At 36.8% G+C, this 26,927-nt stretch overlaps 2 long non-coding RNA genes across 2 annotated transcripts in view; one reads left to right on the forward strand and one right to left on the reverse strand.

Annotated features, from left to right (window-relative positions):
• LOC134799485 (uncharacterized) overlaps positions 1 to 9,897 on the forward strand; it is a 386,600-nt gene extending 376,703 nt beyond the window's left edge. The window contains exon 3 of the long non-coding RNA XR_010145417.1: positions 9,880 to 9,897. This is a non-coding gene — a long non-coding RNA (uncharacterized LOC134799485). The remainder of the gene's footprint in view (positions 1 to 9,879) is intronic.
• LOC134799486 (uncharacterized) overlaps positions 1 to 26,927 on the reverse strand; it is a 458,421-nt gene that overhangs the window by 66,387 nt on the left and 365,107 nt on the right. The window lies entirely within an intron of this gene.

A 26,927-nucleotide genomic window follows, 5' to 3' on the forward strand; every position in this document is an offset into this window, starting at 1 on the left:
AAGTTAAATTGGGCTTCGTTTTCATGCGAATGTGACCTCTCTGTGACCCAGATTGTATATTCAAATTTTAAAAATGCGATATCAATGTGAGATATATGTGGATATGATTCGCACTCGTGTAATGGTGAGAGAGTTAATATTATTATTTTGTAATAGGTATTACTAAAATCTGAATACGTTTTCGAGAAATATTTCAACGGCCTCCTAGCCTAGTCGGTAGTGACCCTGCCTACGAAGCAGGAGGTCCCGGGTTCGAATCCTGGTAAGGGCATTTATTTGTGTGTTCATCACAAATATTTGTTCCTGAGTTATGGATGTTTTCTATGTATATAAGTATTTATATATATGTGTATATTATATATATCGTCGTCTAGTACCCACAACACAAGCCTTATTGAGCTTACTGTGGAACTAGGTCGATCTGTGTAAAACTGTCCTATAATATTTATTTATTTATTTATTTATTTATTTATTTATTTATTTCAGTTTTGCATTTACATTATTTATTACCTACTTATTACGTAGTAGGTTACAAACAGCAACACAACACTCCTTGACTGTACATCGGTGTTTATTAGAAACGGTAATAATAATTTAGGTTGTTAATAATTTAGTTAATTAACTGATTGCTTATAATGGTTTTTAAATTGTGTATTGCTTGACATTTGTATAATTATAATACTTGACGACCATAATATACTAATGTATTTGAACAAATTAAATTATTTCAGAAAAATATTTTCATTTGTTTTTTCAAGTAGAAACACTACTATATATAAAAACTTTTTACAAAAAAAAGCAAACCGACTTCAAAAAGGATGAAATAAAATATTATCCTTTTTGAAGTCTATGCGTTACCAACTGATATGTTTGAAGTCGGTGCCAAGCCAAATTTTGAAGCATACCATGATTTTGGTGCGATTCGATAAGGATGTACCTACGTTGGATTGCCTTACACGACGACAATGAACGTACTTTCTGTAGGTACAGTCGACGTTAAAAATATGTTTACACTTTTCGCCTTATTACAAAGGAGTAAGGTGCAAAAGTGTAAATATATCTTTGACGTCGATTGTATCTAAAGCCCCCTCCAGACTATGCGCGTGAATCGCGGGCGAAGCCGCGAACGCGAGTGTGGAGTCGATTTCGCAGGTCTGCGTTCAGGACTCCACACTCGCGTTCGCGGCTTTGCGCCGCGATTCGCGCACGAGTGTGGAGGAGGCTTAAGAACACACCTCAGAACACACGATCAAACCTTCTTGGCGCAGTCTGTACCATGTTTGTCGGCACATTAGTGGAAATCCAATGCATTTTTTTTCGTCGTATTTTTTAAAGAGCATTTCTTACTAATGCTCGAACAGTCTATGGCACGCAAGTGTGAGATTGGGACTGAGTAATTTCCCGTCCCTTATCCAGAGGACTACATTTCAAAATATAAAACAATTTAAGAAATTTACCTTCTTGCCAAATTTCACCTAAAGCGGTTCAGTTGTTTAGCCTTGAAAAGGCGACAAAGAGGCAGACAAAATTACTTACACATTTGTAATAGTTATTAGTGCAGTTCTAATGGGATTTATAGCCATAAAGCTGATTATTTTGACTGGTATTGTTACTACTTGGCTTGGCACCGACTTCAAACATATCAGTTGGTAACGCATAGACTTCAAAAAGGATAATATTTTATTTCATCCTTTTTGAAGTCGGTTTGCTTTTTTTTGTAAAAAGTTTTTATTTTTCCATTTTTAGTTTTAACGCATTGTTAAGAGCGCGACGCATGAATGAAAAACAAGATCATGTTTAACATTAAATTCGTGTACCTATTACTTTAATAAATATGTATGTAATCAGGAATTTTCTCGAGTCCGTCTGGGAAATTATAATTCCTGTCACTACTACACTAAATCCATCCTTCGCCCCGGCACTGGCCCAATCCCTCAACGCCCCGATCACTCAACCTCACAGCGCATCAACCCCTGATCCAGGAACCCCTCGACCCTGAACCAGGAATTTTCTCGAGTCCGTCTGGGAAATTATAATTCCTGTCAACTAAATCCATCCGCCCGCCCCGCCACTGACCCAATCCCTCAGCCCCCCGATCACTCAACCTTACAGCACATCAACCCCTGATCCAGGAACCCCTCGATCCTGAACCAGCAACCCTTCAACCGCCATTCCCCGACCCGTTAATCTCTGACCCCTTAACTCCTAACCCTAACCCCCGATCAGTAGCCTTACCAGCTTACCACGAGTTTGACATTGATATATTCGCTAGCATGTGTGTAACTTACTTCCTATGCATCTCGCTCGTACTAACCTTAGTGTGAGCGAGATGCATAAAAAGTTACATTTAGATGCATAAGACGTTAGCGAATATGTCAATGTCAAACTCGTGGTAAGGCTACAGTTGCAGTACATCAAATTGGTGGTTTTCGGAAGCAAATGCTCGAGTTACTTTAGAAAACCCCGAAATCACTTAACACGTGCCTTTAAAAATTGAGGAGTTCCCTCAATTCCTCATGGATTCCATCATCAGACCAGAACCAAAAATAATACGGAAACACCTTGGAGGTAACTTCTTCCAAACAAAAAAAGAATTACTCAAATCGGATCACAGGTGCCGGAGTAATCGGTGAAAATACTTACATTTAAAGAAATCATCATCATTATCATCAAAATAATCATCATCATCAGGTCTACTTCATCAAATTAGTGGTTTTCGGGAGAAAATGCTCGAGTTGCTTAAGAAAACGCCCAAAACACCATGCATGTGCCTTTAAAAATTGAGGAGTTCCCTCAATTCCTCATGGATCCCATCATCAGAACAGAACCAAATTAAAATGGGACCAACTCGGAGGTAGCTCCTTTCAAACAAAAAAAGAATTACTCAAATCGGACTACGGATGTCGGAGTAATCGGTGAACGTACATAGAAAAAAAAAAAAAAAAAAAAAATAGCCACAACCGAATACAGAACCTCCTCCTTCTATGAAATTGAAGTCGGTTAATAATTATAAACTGAAATAAATGTCATATACTAAGAAAAAGTGACCAAGGCCTCTATTGCCCCAGGCTGGAATCGAACCAGCGTCCTCTGCACTCTCCACCGGGCCACAGCGGCATAGGTCAAATTTTCCAAGTATATGCACTTCTTACTGAAGGCTTATGGCGCCCCCTGGCCATCTCTAAGGTAGAACAGTATGGTTCAGACCTTCTAACTAGATCACCCATGTGATACCGAGAGCACACTAGAGGCCTTGGTCACTTTTTCTTAGTATATGACATTTATTTCAGTTTATGTTCATAATATAAATTCGTATAGATTGTGAATAGAATCAGGCGTTACTTTGCGGAAATCCATACTAATTAAAACCAAAATATTACTTTGCTAATCCGCGAAAAGATAACGTGCTAGTCAATCAGTGCTAACCCGTTATACTTACTTGCGTATTTTTACATGCAATTAATATTCCCACCCTCCCACCGCAAAAATAAATACGCAAATAAATATAACAAACCACCACCAAAAGAATAAACCTCGACACGTGTTTCGCCTCTCTACGAGGCATCCTCAGGAGTTGTTGACGGTCTGACGCCCGGCAACGGAATGACCTGTCTAGAATGGTCGGCCATATTTATACCTTGACCACTCCCCCTACCGTGCAAGTGTGAGTGAGATGGAAAAATTCGTAATAACGGCGATGACGCAACATTCAATTGTTCGTTAAGAATCATGCCCCTATTGTTGTACCTAATTATTTCCAGTTGTTCCAGAACACTCAAACGCAATCCCTTTTCGCAAACATGTAAAATATCAAAAGAATGATTCTCAGATAAAGTGTGACCTGTATCTAATAAGTGCTTTGCAAAATTGGACTTCTCTGGATGGTTATGTCTATATGACGCAACATGCTCTTTATACCTAGTAGTGAAACTACGGCCCGTTTGCCCCACATACACTTTATTGCAATCGTCACAGGTAAGCTTATAAACTCCAGACTTTTTCCCATTCTCGATCTTATCTTTGCCATTGCAAAGCTTCGAGTGCAAAGTATTATTTGTCTTAAAGGCCACAGGAATGTCGTTAGACTTCAAAATTTTGTAAATTGCATCAGACAACTTGCCAACATAAGTTATGCTCGCTTTATATTCCTTAATCGGTTCAGAGGATCGTGCCGCATACAACATAGTGTTGACCATACTATTCCGCTTTTTCCTGATGATACCATCCACAACAGACTTATCGTAACCATTCGAAACTGCTAAGTGATAAATATTATTTAATTCAATCTGATAGTGTTCATCAGAAAGAGGCACAGTCAACATTCTATGCACATAACAATGAAAAGCAGCCAGCTTATGCTGCCACGGATGCGTGGAAGAAGCCGGGATAACTGTATCGGTTTGTGTAGGCTTACGGTAAATTTTGAACTGATGCCTGTTGTTTACTTTAGTGATTGTTAAATCTAGAAAATTCAATGAGTTGTCTTGCTCTAGTTCCTTTTTAAACTTAATTTTTGGATGCTTACCATTAATTTCAGCAATAAATGCATCCAGCAGGCCCATACTACCCGTCCAACAAATAATCAAATCATCCACGTATCTAAAATAGTATAATATATTATTGTTGCCCGCAATATGCTGGTTCTCAAAATGGTCCATAAAAATATCAGCCATTAAAGGACTTAGTGGTGAACCCATAGCCAAACCATCACTTTGCAAATAATACTGTCCCCCAAATCTGAAATAATTTTGTTTCATACAAATCGCTGTTAGATCTATCAATTCATCTACTTCCCCTGGATGTAAACGTTGCCTTTCAAAAAGACCCTTAATAATCTCCAAAGTCTCTCCATATGGCACATTTGTAAACAAACTGTCTACATCCAATGAAAGAAGAACAGCATTATCTGGTATGTTAATGTCCTGGATCTTTTCTATTAACTGCAAGCTATTTTTCAAGCAATATTTCGGCTGGAACTGGGACTTGTCTCTTATAATGGAATTCAACCTTTTTGCCAGATTATAAGTTGGCGCACCCAAATATGAGACCACTGGACGAACTGGGATATTATCCTTATGAATTTTGGGAAGTCCATAAAGAATAGGAGCTCGTGGATTCATAGGCACAACCATACTCTTCTGATGTTCGTTTTCAAAAACAAATGAAGAATTCTTAACTGCTTGTCTAAGATCTTTCTGGAACCCTGGAGTTGGGTCTCTTTGCAATCTCGAAAATCCGTCACCTTGAATAAGGTCTAGTACTTTCTGATTATACTGTCCCTTCTCCATAATCACAATGCAGTTGCCTTTATCTGCCTTTGAAACCACCAAATCACTGTCTTGCACTTTCTGTTGTATAGATCTTAGCAGCAAAACATCAGAATCAACACACGCACTCTGTGCTGGACTAGTACTCTTGATAACATTAGCCACCATGGTCTTTGTATCTACATCACCACGGCCCCGCACTATTGCAACCTCAGAATCCACTGCCAAATTTTCTAATGTTCTATGAGTAATTTTTGTCTGGAAATTATACTTCAAACCTTTATCTAAAAGCCCAATTTCATTTTCTGAGAACTCCACATTAGTTAAATTCTTGACTCGAGGATGGAAAACATGGTGAGTTGTTACTTGCACATCCCTTCTCCTTAAAAATGAACCAGAACTCGACTCTGTTAACCTATGCAATTTGTTAAGCTGGGTAGTATACATCTGGTGTGCAAGTTCAGAAGCAAAGTATCTCGCCTTCTGGTCCAGAATATCGAATTCGAGATTATGCAACTTAAATGAAAGTTCTGAATATAACACCTTAAGATGCAATTTCAAATTATCCCTTACTGAAAACCAGTGGCGAGATTCTTCGTTCAACCATATTTTCTGAGCCCTATTAATAGCCAATTTAGCAGCCCTGGAAGTACTACTACAGCGGAAATGGATGTAATTAGGAACAACATTCAAACGCTTGCACTGTTGGTTAAACCAAACATTCTGGACAGCTGCACGATGTTGTTTGGTTAGTTTGACATAAAGTCGTGCCTGTTCGGCCACGCAAGCCGTTTTCAAATAGTGAATAGAATCAGGCGTTACTTTGCGGAAATCCATACTAATTAAAACCAAAATATTACTTTGCTAATCCGCACATAATCCGCGCGTAATGAGTACTAGTCCAGCACAGAGTGCGTGTGTTGATTCTGATGTTTTGCTGCTAAGATCTATACAACAGAAAGTGCAAGACAGTGATTTGGTGGTTTCAAAGGCAGATAAAGGCAACTGCATTGTGATTATGGAGAAGGGACAGTATAATCAGAAAGTACTAGACCTTATTCAAGGTGACGGATTTTCGAGATTGCAAAGAGACCCAACTCCAGGGTTCCAGAAAGATCTTAGACAAGCAGTTAAGAATTCTTCATTTGTTTTTGAAAACGAACATCAGAAGAGTATGGTTGTGCCTATGAATCCACGAGCTCCTATTCTTTATGGACTTCCCAAAATTCATAAGGATAATATCCCAGTTCGTCCAGTGGTCTCATATTTGGGTGCGCCAACTTATAATCTGGCAAAAAGGTTGAATTCCATTATAAGAGACAAGTCCCAGTTCCAGCCGAAATATTGCTTGAAAAATAGCTTGCAGTTAATAGAAAAGATCCAGGACATTAACATACCAGATAATGCTGTTCTTCTTTCATTGGATGTAGACAGTTTGTTTACAAATGTGCCATATGGAGAGACTTTGGAGATTATTAAGGGTCTTTTTGAAAGGCAACGTTTACATCCAGGGGAAGTAGATGAATTGATAGATCTAACAGCGATTTGTATGAAACAAAATTATTTCAGATTTGGGGGACAGTATTATTTGCAAAGTGATGGTTTGGCTATGGGTTCACCACTAAGTCCTTTAATGGCTGATATTTTTATGGACCATTTTGAGAACCAGCATATTGCGGGCAACAATAATATATTATACTATTTTAGATACGTGGATGATTTGATTATTTGTTGGACGGGTAGTATGGGCCTGCTGGATGCATTTATTGCTGAAATTAATGGTAAGCATCCAAAAATTAAGTTTAAAAAGGAACTAGAGCAAGACAACTCATTGAATTTTCTAGATTTAACAATCACTAAAGTAAACAACAGGCATCAGTTCAAAATTTACCGTAAGCCTACACAAACCGATACAGTTATCCCGGCTTCTTCCACGCATCCGTGGCAGCATAAGCTGGCTGCTTTTCATTGTTATGTGCATAGAATGTTGACTGTGCCTCTTTCTGATGAACACTATCAGATTGAATTAAATAATATTTATCACTTAGCAGTTTCGAATGGTTACGATAAGTCTGTTGTGGATGGTATCATCAGGAAAAAGCGGAATAGTATGGTCAACACTATGTTGTATGCGGCACGATCCTCTGAACCGATTAAGGAATATAAAGCGAGCATAACTTATGTTGGCAAGTTGTCTGATGCAATTTACAAAATTTTGAAGTCTAACGACATTCCTGTGGCCTTTAAGACAAATAATACTTTGCACTCGAAGCTTTGCAATGGCAAAGATAAGATCGAGAATGGGAAAAAGTCTGGAGTTTATAAGCTTACCTGTGACGATTGCAATAAAGTGTATGTGGGGCAAACGGGCCGTAGTTTCACTACTAGGTATAAAGAGCATGTTGCGTCATATAGACATAACCATCCAGAGAAGTCCAATTTTGCAAAGCACTTATTAGATACAGGTCACACTTTATCTGAGAATCATTCTTTTGATATTTTACATGTTTGCGAAAAGGGATTGCGTTTGAGTGTTCTGGAACAACTGGAAATAATTAGGTACAACAATAGGGGCATGATTCTTAACGAACAATTGAATGTTGCGTCATCGCCGTTATTACGAATTTTTCCATCTCACTCACACTTGCACGGTAGGGGGAGTGGTCAAGGTATAAATATGGCCGACCATTCTAGACAGGTCATTCCGTTGCCGGGCGTCAGACCGTCAACAACTCCTGAGGATGCCTCGTAGAGAGGCGAAACACGTGTCGAGGTTTATTCTTTTGGTGGTGGTTTGTTATATTTATTTGCGTATTTATTTTTGCGGTGGGAGGGTGGGAATATTAATTGCATGTAAAAATACGCAAGTAAGTATAACGGGTTAGCACTGATTGACTAGCACGTTATCTTTTCGCGGATTAGCAAAGTAATATTTTGGTTTTAATTCGTATAGATTAGTGTAAAATAATTTATATTGTAATTTCATATTATGAAATCAATAAATCTAAATCTAAATCTATGAGGTCCACCGATGTACAGTTAACAGTGTTGGCGTTGGTACATGTTAGTACAAAAATCAATCAAATGTGTCTTTCACTTAAATTTTACGTTTCTGTTAATAAAAGCATTCATTAAAGATTAAGATGATTTGTGGAGTTTCAGGGGTTGAGCGAATAATGGAAAAATCAGTGAATTGACGAAGTGCCTTAAGCTTTGATTTGAATAGGTTTATTCCTTCCTTTCATTGGACCTTCAAAGTACCACCGCTCACACTGTTATAGTATAAACAACATTATTTGCGGTATTTGACACATTATGACTGACGTATATAGAGATGTAACAAACGCAAAACGATTGTCACAGCGAGCGATTACGATTGGATGGCACGTAGACTGAGGTATCGAATTGTGACGTATAATGAATTTTTATTTGAGATTTAAATAAAGCTAGAATTATATGGTTTTCCCGCAAGCTAAATGCATTTAATACACCGACCGAGTAGGTCGCACCCATTGTCAAAATTGAAACTAACTGGGGATCTATTTTAAAGTTTATTTATGTTATTTCTGTGTCAAATTTGTTGTCTGTTAAGTGACGATAAATATATCCATATTTACAGTTAATTATCCACCTTTTCCTTATTTTTATTTAAAAAAAAAATGAAAAATTCATATAGATTTACTTAGACGACTACCGGATTCATAACGATGGTGTCCGGCCAACCCTAAAATTAAAAACAAAGGACGTACAACGTAAACGTTCGCAGTGCAGTTGTTTTCCTTTGTGATTTCGATGTGAAAGACATTTTACGTAGTATTGCTGTTGTGAGTGACAGACGTCAAATACCGCAAATAATGTTGTTTATACTATAATTGTCCATCGGTAAACCTTAATAACAAAAGGCATAAGGGCCACCGCATGGTCTAATAAAACATGGTCTTCTATTCTCAGAGTGACACAGGCCTACGTCACAATAACATGGCCGCTATATATATAGCGCTATCGCATATTATCCTATAGCGCTGTCGCATGATGACGTAGGCTTGTGTCAGTTAGGTGACCTAGAAAAAACGGGAATAGAGTACCAGGCGGAGTATATTATTATACCATGGGCCACCGATGGACTTGCTGTTTGTACTTAGCATAGTTGCTGAGTGATTCCCTGTGGTCATTATCAGGAGTGACAAAAAGTGGTAAAAACTACACAATACTGAAAAAATATGATTAAAATGATCTCACAATGAAATATGCAATGAAAATTGTAAATGTTTAAAATGGTTAAGCAAGTAGTTTTAAGTTAACTGTATTATAGGTACCTATATGTTGCTGTGTCCTTACAGGGCGTCACTTAAACTAACCCAATAATATGTACCACCTTTATAACTGGTTTGTGATATGCAATAAAATTTATTAATGAATGAAATAAATGATTCTATTCTATTCTAACTTTTTCCATTCACGTTTAAAGTGTATTTTTATTTCGACCTCATAGCAAAGAAGAATACAGCCTGATGATATATCTTTACCCCCCTATTTCATAAACGCACTACAAACCTCAATTAGCTAATAATCGTTTGTCTTTATCTGTCATTTTGACTTATGTATTGGTAAGAAAAGGATAAAACATAATTAATATAGAATAAGGGGGTTAGTCTTTACGAAACAGCCGAAAACGAACGTGCACCTGACATGATATTGGAATCAATTAGCTGTCATTCGCACGTTCATTTCGCTCTGACTTTTCCGTCCATGTATTAGTGCGAGCGAGACGCCCGCGCGAATGACAGCTAACTGATCTGATTCCAATATGATTCAAACATCGGTTTGATGTCATGTGCACGTGACCTGATAACCTAATATAAAAGTTTGTATTTCCAATGCTGTTTGTCACGTACATTATTGATTAAAATGTGTGTATAATCCTTTTCTGAGGAACATCAACTGTAGTCTCTCGAGAAATTACATGGAGTGCTGTGAACGCTGCAGGTAAATTCTCTGATATCGATACTGATATCGATATCGATGATACTGTGTGCGACCATAATAAATGGTTTTCATAAATACTGTCACTTCAGATAATTGCCATAGTTCGTTTTTTTTAGCATTAGAAAAAAAGTAAACAATCTTGAGGTGTCTTTTAATTGAAAAACACGTTTTAAAAATAAGTATGTAACAATTAATGAATCTAATACGATCACTTATATTCTTCTGCTTTCATAAGTAATAGTTACTAATAAAAGACTTGTCAAGATCGCTTACCTTCTTTCTAATGCTAAAAAAACGAACTATAGTAATAAATGGTTAGTTTATAAATAACTAGCTTCAGTCTGTGACTTCGTCTATGCAAATTTGAGCAATGATGATAATGATGATTGATGAAAACTACCTTATGTCTTTTCCCGGGCCTAAAACTATTTCCATACTAAATATCATCTAAATCGGCTCAGCGGTTTAAGCGTGAATAGGTAACAGATAGGGAGACAGAGCTACTTTCATATATATTATTTATAATATAATTTATATTAATAATAATAGGATTTATTGAAGCGCTGGTGGCCAAGTGGTAAAAGCGTGCGACTTTCAATCCGGAGGTCGCGGGTTCAAACCCCGGCTCGTACCAATAAGTTTTTCGGAACTTATGTACGAAATGCTCTTCGGTGAAGGAAAACATCGTGAGGAAACCGGACTAATCCCAATAAGGCCTAGTTTCCTGGGTTGGAAGGTCAGATGGCAGTCGCTTTCGTAAAAACTACTGCCTACGTCAATTCTTGGGATTAGTTGTCAAGCGGACCCCAGGCCTTCAGCCGTGCCAAAATGCCGGGATAACGCGAGGAAGAAGAAGAATAGGATATGTTGATAGTTTTTCGGAATGTATTTCTCGGGTATATTTTGCTGAAGGTCTCACCCTCGTGTTAGTAATCTAGCTAAGATCGAGTCCACATTAATCCAGCGATGGCATGTTGCGGCTACGTATTACTGCTGTAATAAAGAGTGAGCGATGCTGTCCACTACAAAGATACTAATAATTTATTTACTTTGTTGTAGAGAAAATATTAGTACCATTGACCGGGGTGACTTTCAAATGCAGGGGCGACTTTAAAATTCTAGTTTTTAAGCCATAATATATATTTATGCGAGATTTTTTACAGTAGGTGAATATTAATATATAGTAATCTAATTAGTTACATAAACATTTTCAGTAAATAATGAATAATGGTAATTCTATGGCCGTTTTAAATCTATCAGAGTAACCCCAAATTTTCCAAAGTCACCCCGGTCTACGGTACATATAGGGATGGATTGTATATTACCTACGAAGATAAAACGGCTTCCCATTCTAAGTTTAGTTAGTTTACATATTACAAATTTACAATGTGGCCACTACCGACAAATTAGCCTATCAAATTTCATTACCATAATTGTGTTGTGTTGTTGTGCCATAACTGTGTGTTTTTAGTTTTAACATATATTTAAAAAATATTTTAAGGTAAAGGCTAAATCTATGGGCCAATAATAGCTGCCTGAAAATAAATATTTTCGTTCATTCATGCATTACCTACACTTAAAAATAATCATAACGTCTATATTATTGATGATGATGACGATGATGATGATATATTATTACAGACTTATTGGCCTACAAATCTGTTTTAGGTCTCTTACCATCTCAATCTAGGTTACCTACGGTACATAGGTATTGTTTTAAATTCTCCCATTAAATTAATTTTGTATCAAGCAGAAACGTCAAGTTTAGAAACAAATTAAAGTAGTAAGGTCTTGGTAGCTCATATGGCAGAGCACTAGGCTAGCGATCTAGTGGTTGTGGGTTCAAATCCCACCCAAGTGAATTTTTCAACTTTTAATTTGTGCCATTTAAATCAGCCATTTTTATTTAGTATCTATATTATGCTGTTTACGAGTATAGACCGCCTTATACGCCGCATTGATAATCTTGCTAAGATAGAGTCCACATTAATCCGGCGATGGCATGTTGCGGCTCCGAATACCTACTGGTGTAATAAAGAGTGATCGATGCTGTTCTCACATGCCGCTACAAAGATACTGATCACTCATTTACTTTGGCTGCTATTTAACTGATCACCAGATTTAATAAAATTTAATACCAAAAAAATCTATTTTACCACCCTAAAATCATGAATGATCACCAAAATTATAACACCATTTTAATGTGAAATGATTACCAATTTTATTACATTTTCTATCCTTTTAAAGGAAATGACACCAAAATAATCATTATTAACCCAAAAATAGTCAATGATTACCAAATTTCAATCCCCATTTTAATGTGAAATGATAACCAAATTTTTACATCTTGCTATCCTATTAAAGAAAATGACACCAAAATAATCATTGTAAACCCAAAAATAGTAAATGACCACCAAAATTAGAACTCCATTTTAATGTAAAATGATAACCAAATTTTTAAATCTTGCTATCCTATTAAAGCAAATGGCTCCAAAATAATCATTGTAAACGCAAAAATAGTAAATGATCACAAAATTGTAACCACATTTTAATTAAAAATGTGCAATCATTTAATATATCGTTATCCTATTAAATTAATTAATCCACTTCGTCACCTTTTTCTAGTAGCATTTTATTTCTGTAACAGTCGCAGTTCTAACCTAACCTAACCCACTTTTCTAGTAGCATTTTGTTTCTGTAAGGGTCGCAGTTCAAACCTAACCTAACCCACTTTTCTAGTAGCATTTCGTATCTGTATGGGTCGCAGTTCAAACCTAACCTAACCCACTTTTCTAGTACCATTTCGTTTCTGTAAGGGTCGCAGTTCAAACCTAACCTAACCCACTTTTCTAGTAGCGTTTCGTATCTGTATGGGTAACAGTTGAAACTTAACCTAACCTACTTTTCTAGTACCATTTCGTTTCTGTAAGGGTCGCAGTGCTAACCTAACCTAACCCACTTAACTGATAGCAGTTTAACTTACTTTTCTAGTAGCATAACGAAATGCTACTAGAAAAGTAGATTAGGTTAGGTAGGTATGCGGTGCGGGCTACGGGGGGTTGAGCGGGAGGGGCTAGTAATTTTGGCATCAGTTTACTTTATTTGGTAATATGTATAAATTTTTTGGTAATCATAGTGGTTTATTTAGGTGAAAATATCGCATTAATTTGGTCTTCAAGATTTGGTGATCATTAATGATTTTTGGTGATCATTCAATATATTTGGTATTTGAATACAATTTGAAGTGCAGTCGTAATTAAAGTGGTGGTACTTTTGTATTTTTAGGCCTTATTTTTTTGGTGTTCAGTAATTTTTTTTGGTAAGCATGATTTTTTTATTTAGGGTACCAAAGTATTTTTTGGTGGTCATTATATTTGTAGCCATTTACTTTGTTACCTATAGAAAAATCTTTATGGGTATAAGTAATATTACTTGTTTATATTTTGAGTTCGGGAGCAAAAGTAATGCTAGGTAATCTACAACATGATAAAGAACGGACTCTTGTAATGGAATTATACACGTTTTTGTTTGTACTTGTTTCTCTTATTTATATAATATGCTTCAATTTTACATGTATTTCATACCTTTTAACTTTTGTAGGGGAAAAATTATCTGTAGGTAATTTATGACCAACATAGGTAAGTACCTATAATTGCAGATTTGTAAATTTTTAATATAATATTTATTATAATAAAAATTTACAAATTTACAAATATATACAGTGGTACATTAGTACCACTGTATATGTCTTGTATGTAAATAAATGACTTTATTTCATACATGTATTATTGAAAATATTCATTTTTTCTATTATAACAGCAAAATAAAAGCATATCAACCAAAAACAATGCTCTATTCGGTTGAAGTGGCTAAGTTTTTCTATCGCCATTGCCGATTCACTGTTCACTAGCTTATCTGCCACCAACGTATAAATTACTTTCCCATCCTATTAGAAATGGCTTTCTCAGAACTTTCCTGCAATATCCAAGTCACATCGCCACAGCGTCGCAATGAATGCGACATCTCGGTTCTTTGAAGATTAATGTTATGTCAATAACATTCGCGCTGTCAAAATCGCAAAATATTTCCAATAGACTTGGGAGCGTGTGGCCATATTTGAAATATTCGCAACCGCCATAAATATGGATGCTGTCTATTCTAGGCAGCGTCACGATATCCCAGATTACTTAAAACTAGAATTAATACGCCTCTTCTATGAAAAAACTGGTATTGCTAATGATTTAACAAATTATTATTAGATCTGCTCCTGTTCCTATCCGGATTTTATACGATCCTAATTTTATTATACCTACATTTCACTCGTTAAATGGGTCAGTGGTTGGTTATATAAAACTTTTTAATAAAAACTAGGAAATCATATAATAGATAAAAGTATCTTTGCTTCCCGCGCGACAAACATTATAACGTGTCGTAGATGAACGTGTAACAGTTATGCGCTTAATTTTAGAACGTACTTTTATTTAATAATTTACTAGTGCCGAATCCGCTATAGTATATAGTCTGTGACTGGGCGGCAGCATCGTAAATTTGAAATGACTGCGACGCGGGCAGTGCTGGGTGTAACATAAATTCTCTTTTGACCCATATATGAGATTACTTTACTGAGCACTAGATTTTTTTTCTAAAGCTCGATATTGAGCTCTGAACTTAGTTTTTGAAGTGTGCTTCAATAATGACTAGCGAATTCTCCTGAGACTGAATGTGTATGGCGAGAACCTTCTTGATTTTACGTAATAGTGTAACCAAAACCAAAAACCGTACTTCCCCAAAGATTTCTCCACTATTACCCTAACAACTGTCAATCATCATCCATACGCTCGCAACCCCAATATCCGCCAAACGACCATTTGCTTCCTCAGCCGAGTTAATCGAAACAAAACAAGGTAAAAGGGTAAGGCGTGTTCTTATTGGTTACAATTAATGGTTACACGACCACGAGGTCCACGAGTCAAGTTCACAAGGGCGCCAATGTAACGTGAACTCGATATCGGGAAAACGCTACGTATACATTGCGAGTATACATAATAATTAGATAAAAAAAATAATTTTATGATCTTTTTAATATGTGACGTTCCACGGAAAAGGTACCTTATGGCGGCTGGCGCTTACGTCGCAGAGCACCGAAATAGTATTTGAGCTACGTTAATAATAGCGTAAGCGCCATACGCCATAAAGTACCTTCACCCGTGGGACGTCACGTATACAGAAAGTTTTGTCTTAGAAATCAGGTTTTACTTTTTTGGAAATTCACCTTTCGAGAGGCAAGAGGAGAAATAGAAACAGCTAGTAATAAACAAACTGTTTTTTAAGAACTTTGTGATCTCTGTCGGTGTGTACAAAACTTGAGTACTTACATACAAAATGCGGCAACGTAAACAGTCAAGTAATTTCGCAAAAACGTCCAGCAGCATTCAGCCACATTTCACATTGGGTCCAGTTTAATGGATTGACCGGTCGCAATTTATTTCAAATAGTCCATTCAATGGCACTATTAAATCTAGCCTGAGAGGACAAAGCGGGCCAGTAAAAATATTCTGTTCGATTTCAAATAGGTATTTGTTCCAATGGTGGGTATTTTTTGACAGGAATCCCTTCATTTAAATGTACCTGTAGGTTAGTAGGTAGGCGCTCATCCACATAAACACATAAGCCGACTTCTAGCCGAAAGGTGTCGTGTTTTGGAGGTTCCGGGGCAAAATGCCGAATCCGACACAAGAGCAGCCGATTCAACGGAGCCACGACATTTTGCCGCCTAAATAGTGTTTAGTTTTAAGCTTATAAAATACATAATTATTGTATTTGTTAGCCTGTAAGGCATTTGTAATATGGGCCTAGTTGCCTGATTTCAATTTCTAAATATAAGAAAATATAATAAATAAAAATAAAACGTCACACAAATTTCAGGATTTTATGATAATTGATAAATAATTGTCACACGTGGTCACACACTGTAGTACTTACTCAAACCCGTTAATGTTTAGGTCATACTGAGCAACTTTTACTATGGGACCAACCCCGAAAACGCAAAAAAAAAATTGGATGTTTCATACATTTTGCTGGTCTGATGTTGAAATTTCCTATGGGAGAGTAAATTTTTATCGCGATTTCGGGGTTGGTCCATAGTAAAAGTTGCTCAGTATGACCTAAACATTAACGGGTTTGAGTAATTGCTTTTATTTCAGATACATACTGTATACCCAACTAGTCCTATACTGCAACCTATGGTCCACAAGATCAATACGTAATTAAAAATCAATACCAATATTGTTTTTGTTATTGTCTGTGTTTTTTCTTCCATTAATAAAAATATTTAGCCTTAGAACTACGACATTAATGAGTCACATCTGAAACAAGATATTTGAGTAAATTTTGAATCATAGTGGGAGCTTTTAGACTGGAGGTGAATAAGCAAACCCAAAACGTTTTTCGTTTACACATGAAGTTAAAGTGACGTCACAAACTTTATTACTCCCTCCCTTTGTCATATGTCACATTCTGTTGACCCACCTCCACCTAAACGTGTGACGTAATTAATGGACCCCTTGTAGGTAGAAAGTAGGTGATCGTTTTAGTAAATACCATCGTATTTTCTCGGAAACGTTCGTATTTGTCATGCTACTTCAGTCAACCTCAGTACTTTTTGTACCGTGACTAACTGAAACAGCAAGACACGTTCGTGCGTTTCCGTGAAAATACGAAGGAAAATAAATATGCACTACACCCAAAGTAATTTGTAAAGCGAAAGCAGTTCGAGTTTGTTCTGTTAGTAGCCGCCACGAGGGATCGACGTGTGCGGCCATATGCAACTGTGCAGTGCTGCACTTTGAGGCGGAGTATTTTTGGAGTTCCATGCGAAATATTGATTGAAAATTTTTACCCTTCTGTCTGTTAAAGGGTGACTCACGCTAGACCGGGCCGGGGCCGGGCCGGAGCTTCCGGCGCTTCGTTTTCTATGGAAAGCACCACGTGATCACCGATCAGCTGTAATAGAAAATTACATGTCGGACGCCCCGGGCCGGGCTCGGCCCAGTCTAGCGTGAGTCATCCTTTAATCAATAATGACATTAATGACTTATGTACTCACTGAGTATAATTGCATGAATTCTATAGTAATTTAAATTGTATTTTTCTTAATTACTCGTAATGCATGTTAATTATAAGATGTAATAATGTTTTGAAAAGATGTGTCCCGCCGAGTTTGTTGCCGGTCCCATATTGGGATACCCTCCTCCAATTGAGGGGGGATTTAAATCTTCTCGGGGCAGAGGTGTACGGTAAAGCCGGTAAAGGTTTATTTGACGTTCATAAGCGCATTGTAATATGCCTACTTGAATAAACTATTTTTTATCTTTTATCTTATCTTTTAAGCAGACGCATTTTTTAAACTCTCTCGTCTTCTTAGGTATTTCAACATTACATTACATACGACGACTCTTACAACGACTCCTCAAGCCTTACAATTTATTACGAGGACAAATAACGACTCTAAAATGATATAGATAAAAATACTCGTATATGTGGCAGAAAAAAAACCGGACAACTTGCAATGAAATGGTAGTTTTTAATAGGCTTCTATTAAGCTTGCTGATGCAAACTAAAATACAGATACATGTTTTTTTGCATATTTTTTTGAACGCTCCGGTAAGCATTCCTTTTACAAGCATTTCATGATATTACCACGCGTAAAAATCTAAGTGGTTTTCAGTCTCCATTCGCATGCCAGCACGACCGGTTTTGAATTGATAAAACATTCCAACCTACAAAATATTACTAGCAAAAATAAAACTCATAAATCGAAGCGAAATATTTCGCTGGTATTCAGAGAGCGCAGAACTACTGAGCGAATAGTAGAAAGGAAAGGTATAAAAGCTTTACCCTTTCTAAAAACACGTAAATAGAAGAACGGAGCGTTCCGTTCGGTTCCAATGGTGGCACACACGCGCGCGGCGCACACCGCGCCACATACGTGGAATAAACGACGTGAAATGGGAAAAAAGTTAAATATGTATGAGTGCGGGTAAATATAAAAATCGGTATATAAAGCCGTTTATATATAATATAGGTGGAAAGCGCGCTGCCGGTTGCTCGCACGGCAGTCGCTCTCGGGCCTTGCTAGCGCGCGCTTCATACAGCCTCCGGCCGGAGCGTGGCCGGCCCCACCGCGTGTTTCATAGTTCACTACTAACAAACTTTGACACTAAAACTTTACAATGACTTAGTTAAGTGATTCTGTGTAAATATTAAAGATAAAAACTTTAAACTGACATTTGTGTGGAAGTTTCTAAAAGTCGACAGGTAAGTGTTTACCGAAGTTTGAGCGTAAAAACAATGATTTTGCGTCCAAACTGTGACGCGGGCTTCTTCCAACTTTGGAAAAGTTTCGAACAGATAATAATTTGTCTGTTAAATAATGTGTTTTCTTGACAATGGAATTACGTTTTATTCTGTCAAAGTTTTATTAGGAATTGGGCTTATATATTTGTTTTTACACAGAATATGCGATTCTGAATTCTTCCGATAAAATTCATTCATGATATAGGTACCTACCTATTATTTTACCGGTGCCTTAATTAATCTTCTCAAAGCAAGAATAAAACTTTCTTACAAAACTTTCCAGTTACGACAATGTGAAATGGAGCCATGAATGAATTCAAAGAAATTCATTAGGTTTTTGTAAATGTTCTAAATTACTGCATTGTTTTATCAAACAATTCCCGGAACATTTATGAACTTCTTTATCTTGGACAAAATAATTGTTTAAATCATAAATCATAAATCATAAATCATAAATCATAAATCATAAATCATAAATCATATATTTATTTGTAAACATAGGTTTTTACAGATATAATTGTACACTTAAAAAGAGTATCACTATGTTTAGCCATTAGGCATACAAATATTTTCCAGATGGTGCATGCATATTTACAAACTTAATCTATAAAAATAAAATATAATTTAGTAATTTACATTCCTACATATACCTATATAATTAATATTCTGTATCAGACAAATATTCTCCGATCGAGTAGTATGCTTTCCTAACTAAAAATTTAAACAGACTCTTTTTGAAAATACTTATGTCATCTAATTTAGTGATATCATCTGGCAGTTTGTTATAGAGTTTAGGGGCCATGCCGAAAATACTTTTGGCCATAAAAGCCGTTTTTATTGATTTTATATAAATTTTGTTGCAACGACGTGCACTATTGGTAACAGAAAATTGGCTAATATTATTTTTAACATATACCGCTACTTCGTAAATATACAGGCAAGGTAATGTGAGTATGTTGAGCCTAATGAAATTTGGTTTGCTGGTTTCGGTTTGTGGAACCCGACACACTGATCGTAGACATTTTTTCTGTGCCTTGAAGGCCATATCTCGGTCTGTGGAGTTTCCCCAGAATATTAAGCCATATCTCAAAGTTGAGGTAACATAGGATTGATAGGCGGTTAATACTGCTGTTTCATTGACAGTTTTAGCCAGATTATATAGAGCAAAGGAAAATTTATTAAGTTTTTTACATATAATGTCAATCTGATCTTTCCAAGTCAATTTATTATCTAAACTTAATCCTAAAAATTTTGTCAAATCTGTTTCCTCAATAAGGTGCTCTTTATATTTAACAGTGAGTTTTGGTAATTTATCAACTCTTTGTTTGAAGCTCATAATTTTGGTTTTGTTTAAGTTTATGCGCAAATTATTCTTATTCAGCCAGTCAATTACGTTCTCTAAAGTTTTATTTATGGTAACTTCTAAAGCTAGCGGGTCATTTCCAGTAAATATAATCGTGCTATCGTCAGCGAAAAGAATCATAGAATGTTGCGTTATCTGTGGTAAATCATTTATGTATATTAGAAAAAGCAATGGGCCTAGTACGCTGCCTTGAGGCACTCCGTATTTAATTTCTTTATGCTTCGACGAGACACATATTTCAGTTTTCGATTTAGTACAGATTTTGTTGATTCTGACTATTTGCTTTCGTCCAGTTAAATAAGATTTTATGAGATCGTGAACGTTTATTGCAATTGTATTTATTTTTATATGTAGGTATTTAGTTAAAAATAACCAATAAAATGAAACTGAAGGCATTAACAGTACCTATAGCAGGCCAATTCGAACGTATTTACACTGATCAGATATCAGAATGACATGTAACTGATATCATTCAGTTCTCGTGGATTTTGTTCGTGCTTGTCCGTACCTACATGTATTGACGAGGGCGTGACGCATGATAACTATAGGTAAATAACACGATTCAAGTATCATTCTGATGTCATAGTGTAAGTTTATTCGAGTTGGCCTGTAAGAAGTTTAATTTATGTCGTTTTTTTTTGTCTTGTGTAATATTCGGATGACAATTTAAAGCTAGAATTATGTCAAACAAAGTAAACAAACTGACGACTGATGCGTGGTTTTGTGTCAAATTATACGCTCGAGTCAAATTAAAACATTTGAACTTTTGTTAAAAAGTCGTGGCAGTCCAATTCTGTTTTATCAATTTGTTAAAGTTATCATCTGGTTTTGACACGATCCAGTGTCGTCTTATTAGGCATGTTACGCACATCAGTAAGTGCGAGAGAGATGCTTAATGTCATGCCTCTGATTGCATTTCGCTAGCACCAATCACCGTGAGCGGCATGTGGCAATAACGTTTCGTTTATAATTGGGATTTTAAGAGAAAATAATCGGGTAGTGACAATTGTATACAATAGGAGAGTTACAATACAATAGGATACAAGACGTATCCAGACTAGTCAATTTTTCGCCAATCTGATTAAATTGCCCGATTGAATCAGGACGTGCGGACGCAAACGCCAATTTGGCTCGCCGATAATGACCGATATTACCGATAAAATGAGGTGCGGAAGCAAGAATACCAATTTGTGACGCCAGTATTTTCTGGAGTGGAGATTAAATTGGAGATTGACGCCAATTCAATTTCTGATCAAATCGGTCGATTTGATAATCCCGTCTGGATACAGCTTTAGTCTGCATCCGAATATCGTCGTTGAATTAAGGTAAGTATTGTTTAAAACCCGACATTTAACAACAATGTCATAGAAAAAGGAGGTAGTATCTCATTCCTGCAACACTACCGCTCGCGCCGGAGGCTATTCGAACTTACTGAACTGAGGGCCTACCGCGAACCACGTTCGACGTGTTGCTTCTCTGTCGCACTTGTAAATTTGTACGTAAGTGTGACAGGGAGATAACACGACGAACGTGGTTCGCGGTAGGCCCTCTGGTTGTTGTTATCGTTCGCCCGTGCATGTTACTCGGGCTTAAGACATTGGTGCGAGGAAAATGCTCTGTGATTAATATCATAATAGCGGTCTTTATTGGGTTGCTAGTCGTAGGCTCTTGAAGAACCTCACGGCCCGATTCGAACTTTAGGATACGTCAAATATTACGGCTAGATACGATATGGATGTCAGTGTCAAATGTGACGTTTCTTCAAACAAAAATGTCACTTTTGTCACTGACATATCTAATCCATATCGTATCTATACGTAATATTTGACGTATCTTAAAGTTCGAAACGGGCAGTCAATTTGGTTATAAATAGAACGAGCTATCGGATTAGGTTTTAATACGCGAAAAACTGATTTTTCACTACATTTTGTGAAACAGTCCCCCGCCATGTCTGTCTGTTTGTGTGTTTGTATGTTCGCGATAAACTCAAAAACTACTGAACGGATGTTTATTGCCGTTATATCATGTTACAAATGCATTTCCGTTATTATTATCATTTAATTCCTTAAAATAAGAAATAAAAAGTACAAAAATTTGCACGCGAAAAGCTAGTGAGTGTTGCGTTTCAACGCCATTAATCGAAACGCCACGTGACGTCACTCGTTTCAATAAATTGTAAAGAATTGTAAAGTGTCAATAAAGTGTTAACCGCTGAAAAATTTTCAACATTTTAATATTTTTTAATAATATTATGGGAAGGTTTATAAAAGTAATTATAATTAAATTTTTTCCGGTGTTCAAACGGGGTGTGTAATGTTTTTAATAACAACTATTTTCAATTGCATAATTTTGAAATGCAGAAATGATTATTTAGTATAAAAACAAAATGAATAAGAACAAATTGCATAATTTCAAAAATAATAATAAATCAGTTGCATAGTAATGTATTTGCATAACAGGCAATCAGTATAATGATCACTTTGTATACTATTTAATGCTTATAACGTTCTTTTTCCATAAAAAAACCACGCACGCCTGACCGCACGTGAGGACGGGTACAAATTATCGTCTACTTGGGGACCAGTGATTCAAATGTTGAAACCAGCGGATATATCTTCGGACCAGTGTACGGATACTGTGAGTGTTGCGTGTCGTGCCGTGGACAATAAACATTAAACTTTAACGGGTAGCTGCAATTTCTTTGTCTACCCCGAACATTTTTATAAACTAATTTCGGGTAGTTTAGTGGTGTTTTATTAATATCTCCGTTGACATTTGTTGGGACGTCAGTCTTTCCGTGACCACAGCTGGTGCAACTCAGCTGAAACGTCGGAATTAAAGGTAAAAACAATGAAATTATATCGCGGTAGACCCGTTTGTGTAATTAAATACACGCACGCCTTCCAAATGTCCGGGACCCCATGGTCCCGAGAATTTGTAAGAGACAGACAAAATAATAATAATAACTCTGCCTATACACGCCCCACTGCTGGGCACAGGCCTCCTCTCATGATCGAGAGGGTAATAAAATGTGTACTATTATAAAATAAGTCGGTTCTGGCGCTTCGCCGGCCGCTGCCGCGGCACGCTCGCTTCGCTCGCTCGGCTCGCGCGCTGTAGGGTCGCAGTTCTACCTAACACTCCTCCTCGCTTCGCTCGTCGTCGTACCTAACGGCGACCTGCCTTAAGGTAGAATATGTAAGTTGTTTTATAAATTATGTCATTTATTATGTCACCAGATCATTCTTTAAAATATATTTCTACATTTTAATCATAATACTAACTGTATGTTATAACAAGTAAAATTATTCCTAATGATCGTTATAAACAACGTTTTTATGATTATAGAACATTCTGTAATTTAATTATTATTATGTAATTTAATATTATGGATTTTGTTTCTATACATTATGTCTATTATGAGTTTTAAAAGTAGTTAAATGTAATTATGCAAAATGTTTGTATTAAAATTGAACGGCGCCCGTTCAAACGATATATAATGATTTAAAAAATTTAAATAAATTCATGCATGAGACTAATACTGCGTAGAATGAATTCAGTCGATTCACCAAATACCGCAATGTAACGATAATTGCGTGCAAGTTCTTGAACCGTCTAAATGGGGCTTAAGAATAACCAAACTTACAATATCTACTGAATACCCCTTCTTCTGGATTATCCTATCGGCTTAGTAAATAGGGGTTAACTAGCGCATTCAGACTAGTCGGCAAAAATAGGCAATACTGGTATCGACCGCGCTACCGAAATAAATCAGACGTCTCGCCTCAGCCGTAAGGCGTCCGTCTGTTCAGAACAATTAATCAGTTGTTATTATTTCCACCATAGGTATTAGGTACACGCCGCAACATATTGGCTCAATTTGTTGAGCGAGATACGCCTGACAGGCCAGGTTATTCGGAAATGAAAAATCTATATGTTTATGTAGTCCATAAACTATCATTTATTTTCTATTTTAACTAACTTCAGTAATAAATGAATGCTTTATTTGAACTTTATGAGTGCTTAACTAAAGTACCTATATCCGTCTTTTGTTCACGTAAAATATAATGAAACCTGTTTGCAAAGTTTATAAAAATATTTAGTTAACCTTTGTCTCATATTTTCTAGAATTAGTCTCTCATTAGTCTAACGTTTGTCTAGAATTACTCTCGCAAAACGTGGCTCTTTAATATCTACCTCTTAAATGTTCACGTGAAAGAACCTGTCCTTAACCGGCTGTTATTATTTCCTTAGTGGTATACACCGCAACACATCGCTACAATTTGTTCTCCTCGCAAATTTCGCCTGACAGTTAAATTAGTCCGAGCCCGCAAATAAATGAAACTCCCTCCCTAGTCCCGCAACCCGCAATAGGCGGCTATTTCATTACACGTTCGTAAATACGACGAAATGAGTGCGTCGCTTTAAGAGCTTAAGAGCGAACGCTCAAATTTAGAAATGGAAATGGATTTTTATATCATCATCATCATCATCATATCAGCCAGAGGACGTCCACTGCTGGACATAGGCCTCCCCCAAAGAGTGCCACAATGACCGGTCCTGCGCCACCCGCATCCAGCGGACTCCCGCGACCTTTACCAGGTCGTCAGTCCACCTTGTGGGGGGTCTACCCACGCTGCGCCTTCCAGTACGTGGTCGCCACTCGAGAATCTTTCCGCCCCAACGGCCATACGCCAACGGTTCTACGGGCAATGTGCCCCGCCCACTGCCACTTAAGTTTAGCGATTCGGAGGGCTACATCGGTTACTTGCCTCAATCGGCCTCATTTCTGATGCCATCACGCAGAGAGACTCCAAGCATAGCCCTCTCCATTGCCCTTTGGGTGACTTTGAGCCTTCTTATGAGGCACACAGTAAGCGGCCACGTTTCAGTTCCATATGTCATCACTGGCAAAGACTTTCGTCTTGAGACACTGCGGAATATTGGACAAAAAGATGTGCCGTAGCTTCCCAAACGCTGCCCAACCGAGTCGGATTCGTCGATTAACCTCTTTCTCAAAGTTGAACCTAACCTAACTGGACAGTCTGTCCTAGGTATATATAATCGTCTACAACTTCAAGTGTAAAGTCTCCGATTGTAACGGGACTTGGTTCTACACGGGCATTTGACATGATCTTCGTCTTGTCCATGTTCATCCTCAGACCAACTCGCTCGGAAGCTTTACTGAGGTCATCGAGCATCATACTCAAATCCTCCGTAGTCTCAGCTAAGATTAATATATCGTCCGCAAACCGAAGGTGAGTGATGTACTCGCCGTTTATGTTGATGCCAAGCCTTCTCCAGTCCAACGTCTTGAAAACATCCTCCAATGCAGCGGTGAACAGTTTTTATATACGTATCAGGTTTTGGATTTCATTTCCATAATTATGATTTGTTCATTAAGCCATATTGTTATTGAAGGTATCTGGTCCACCATATAGAACCACAGTTAAAATTATAAGGAAATATTAATCAATAAAATATATTTTCAATAGCCTGTCGACCAAAACCACGACAAATTGGAATTTTATCAGGCATTTAAATTACCCCGAACCCGCGAATAAATGGAACTGTGCTAGTCCTTCAATGGGCTAGCCAATTCAACGCTCGCGTAATGGAAGGTTGGACTTCAATAGGCTAGGTACTCGTATTATGACAAACCACTTTGTGTAAATATTATGCGCCTTTATATTAGGATACTGATTTATTATAGTATCGTGTTAATTAAATATGTAACATGATTGAAATAGGTACTTCGACAAAGTTGCTGTAGCGGCGCACACTACACAGACACCGCATTATGAAACGTTTGTACAAACAGCACTAGGTCACCACATATATTAGGCACAATTTTACTTGTAAAATGTTCCGATTTGAGCAGCACAACTGAGTTGTACTCTACAGACTTGTAACCATTGTTACCAATAAACTTTCATTTTCATTTTCATTTTCGTTTTCACCGTTTTATATAATAACTCAGGCACACCTCTAAAGCATAATTTTGGTTAATATTTTTAATTTACACTAGTACTTGTCGTAATTTGTGGACAGAAGTGAAATAAGCGAACGCGCTCGGTTGTCTGCTCCGTCTATTAGTTGAGGTCTGTGCGTAGCAGCGGTACTTACTGTTGCAGCGTTATCGCGGGCGATCTCAGTATCACTATCTTCTTGATTAAATTAGTAACGGATTACACTTAGGTAGGTCTGTATATAATAATCGCGATAGCAATGCGGCAACAACATCATCTCAATAGGGTATTATACTGTATTTAAAATAAAATATTTTACACCATGCATGAAATAAAGAGAAATAAAGCACCAGATAATTATTAGAAAATCACAGATAGGAGTTATTTCTAAACACAAGTTCTATTTAATAAATCGGATAGAAATATAAAAGTAGGTGAGTTGACCGTGACGACACGATGTAATGTTTCATATAAATTCCATATTAGCAAATCGTTTTGACAGTTCTAAAAAAGTTACTGATTTGACTAGTAGGAAAATACCTTATTTCCCAAGTAAATTAACTGTGACATCGCCTGCGTCAAAGCTGTTGTGGTCTCAATCCAAAAGTCACCTTAACATAGAGTTGATAGCAAAGAGAATTTAGAATAGAGGCGTATTGTTAAAGTAAATTTTGTAGTCACAGTAATATTCAATACCAAAGTAAGTTCAGAAAAGAGATTCTGAATTTACTTTGGTTGATAGCAACCGGATTGAGTTTTAATTAAAAGAACTCGACTCAGTTTTCTCTTTTCAGTCGTGTCGAGTCATTTTTGAATATTACATAATCAAAATCTTATATATATGTTCTCGCCGAGAATTTTTACTGCTGTCTATTATATAATGACGTAATGCCGTTATACGCAACATGATTTTTAAACTTTTTTTTTTACAAAATTACGAGTACTATATTGGAATTACTTATTTACAATATTTTGTTATTTGGCAGA

The sequence above is a fragment of the Cydia splendana genome, chromosome 18, assembly GCF_910591565.1.
Source record: "Cydia splendana chromosome 18, ilCydSple1.2, whole genome shotgun sequence".
NCBI lineage: Eukaryota > Metazoa > Arthropoda > Insecta > Lepidoptera > Tortricidae > Cydia > Cydia splendana.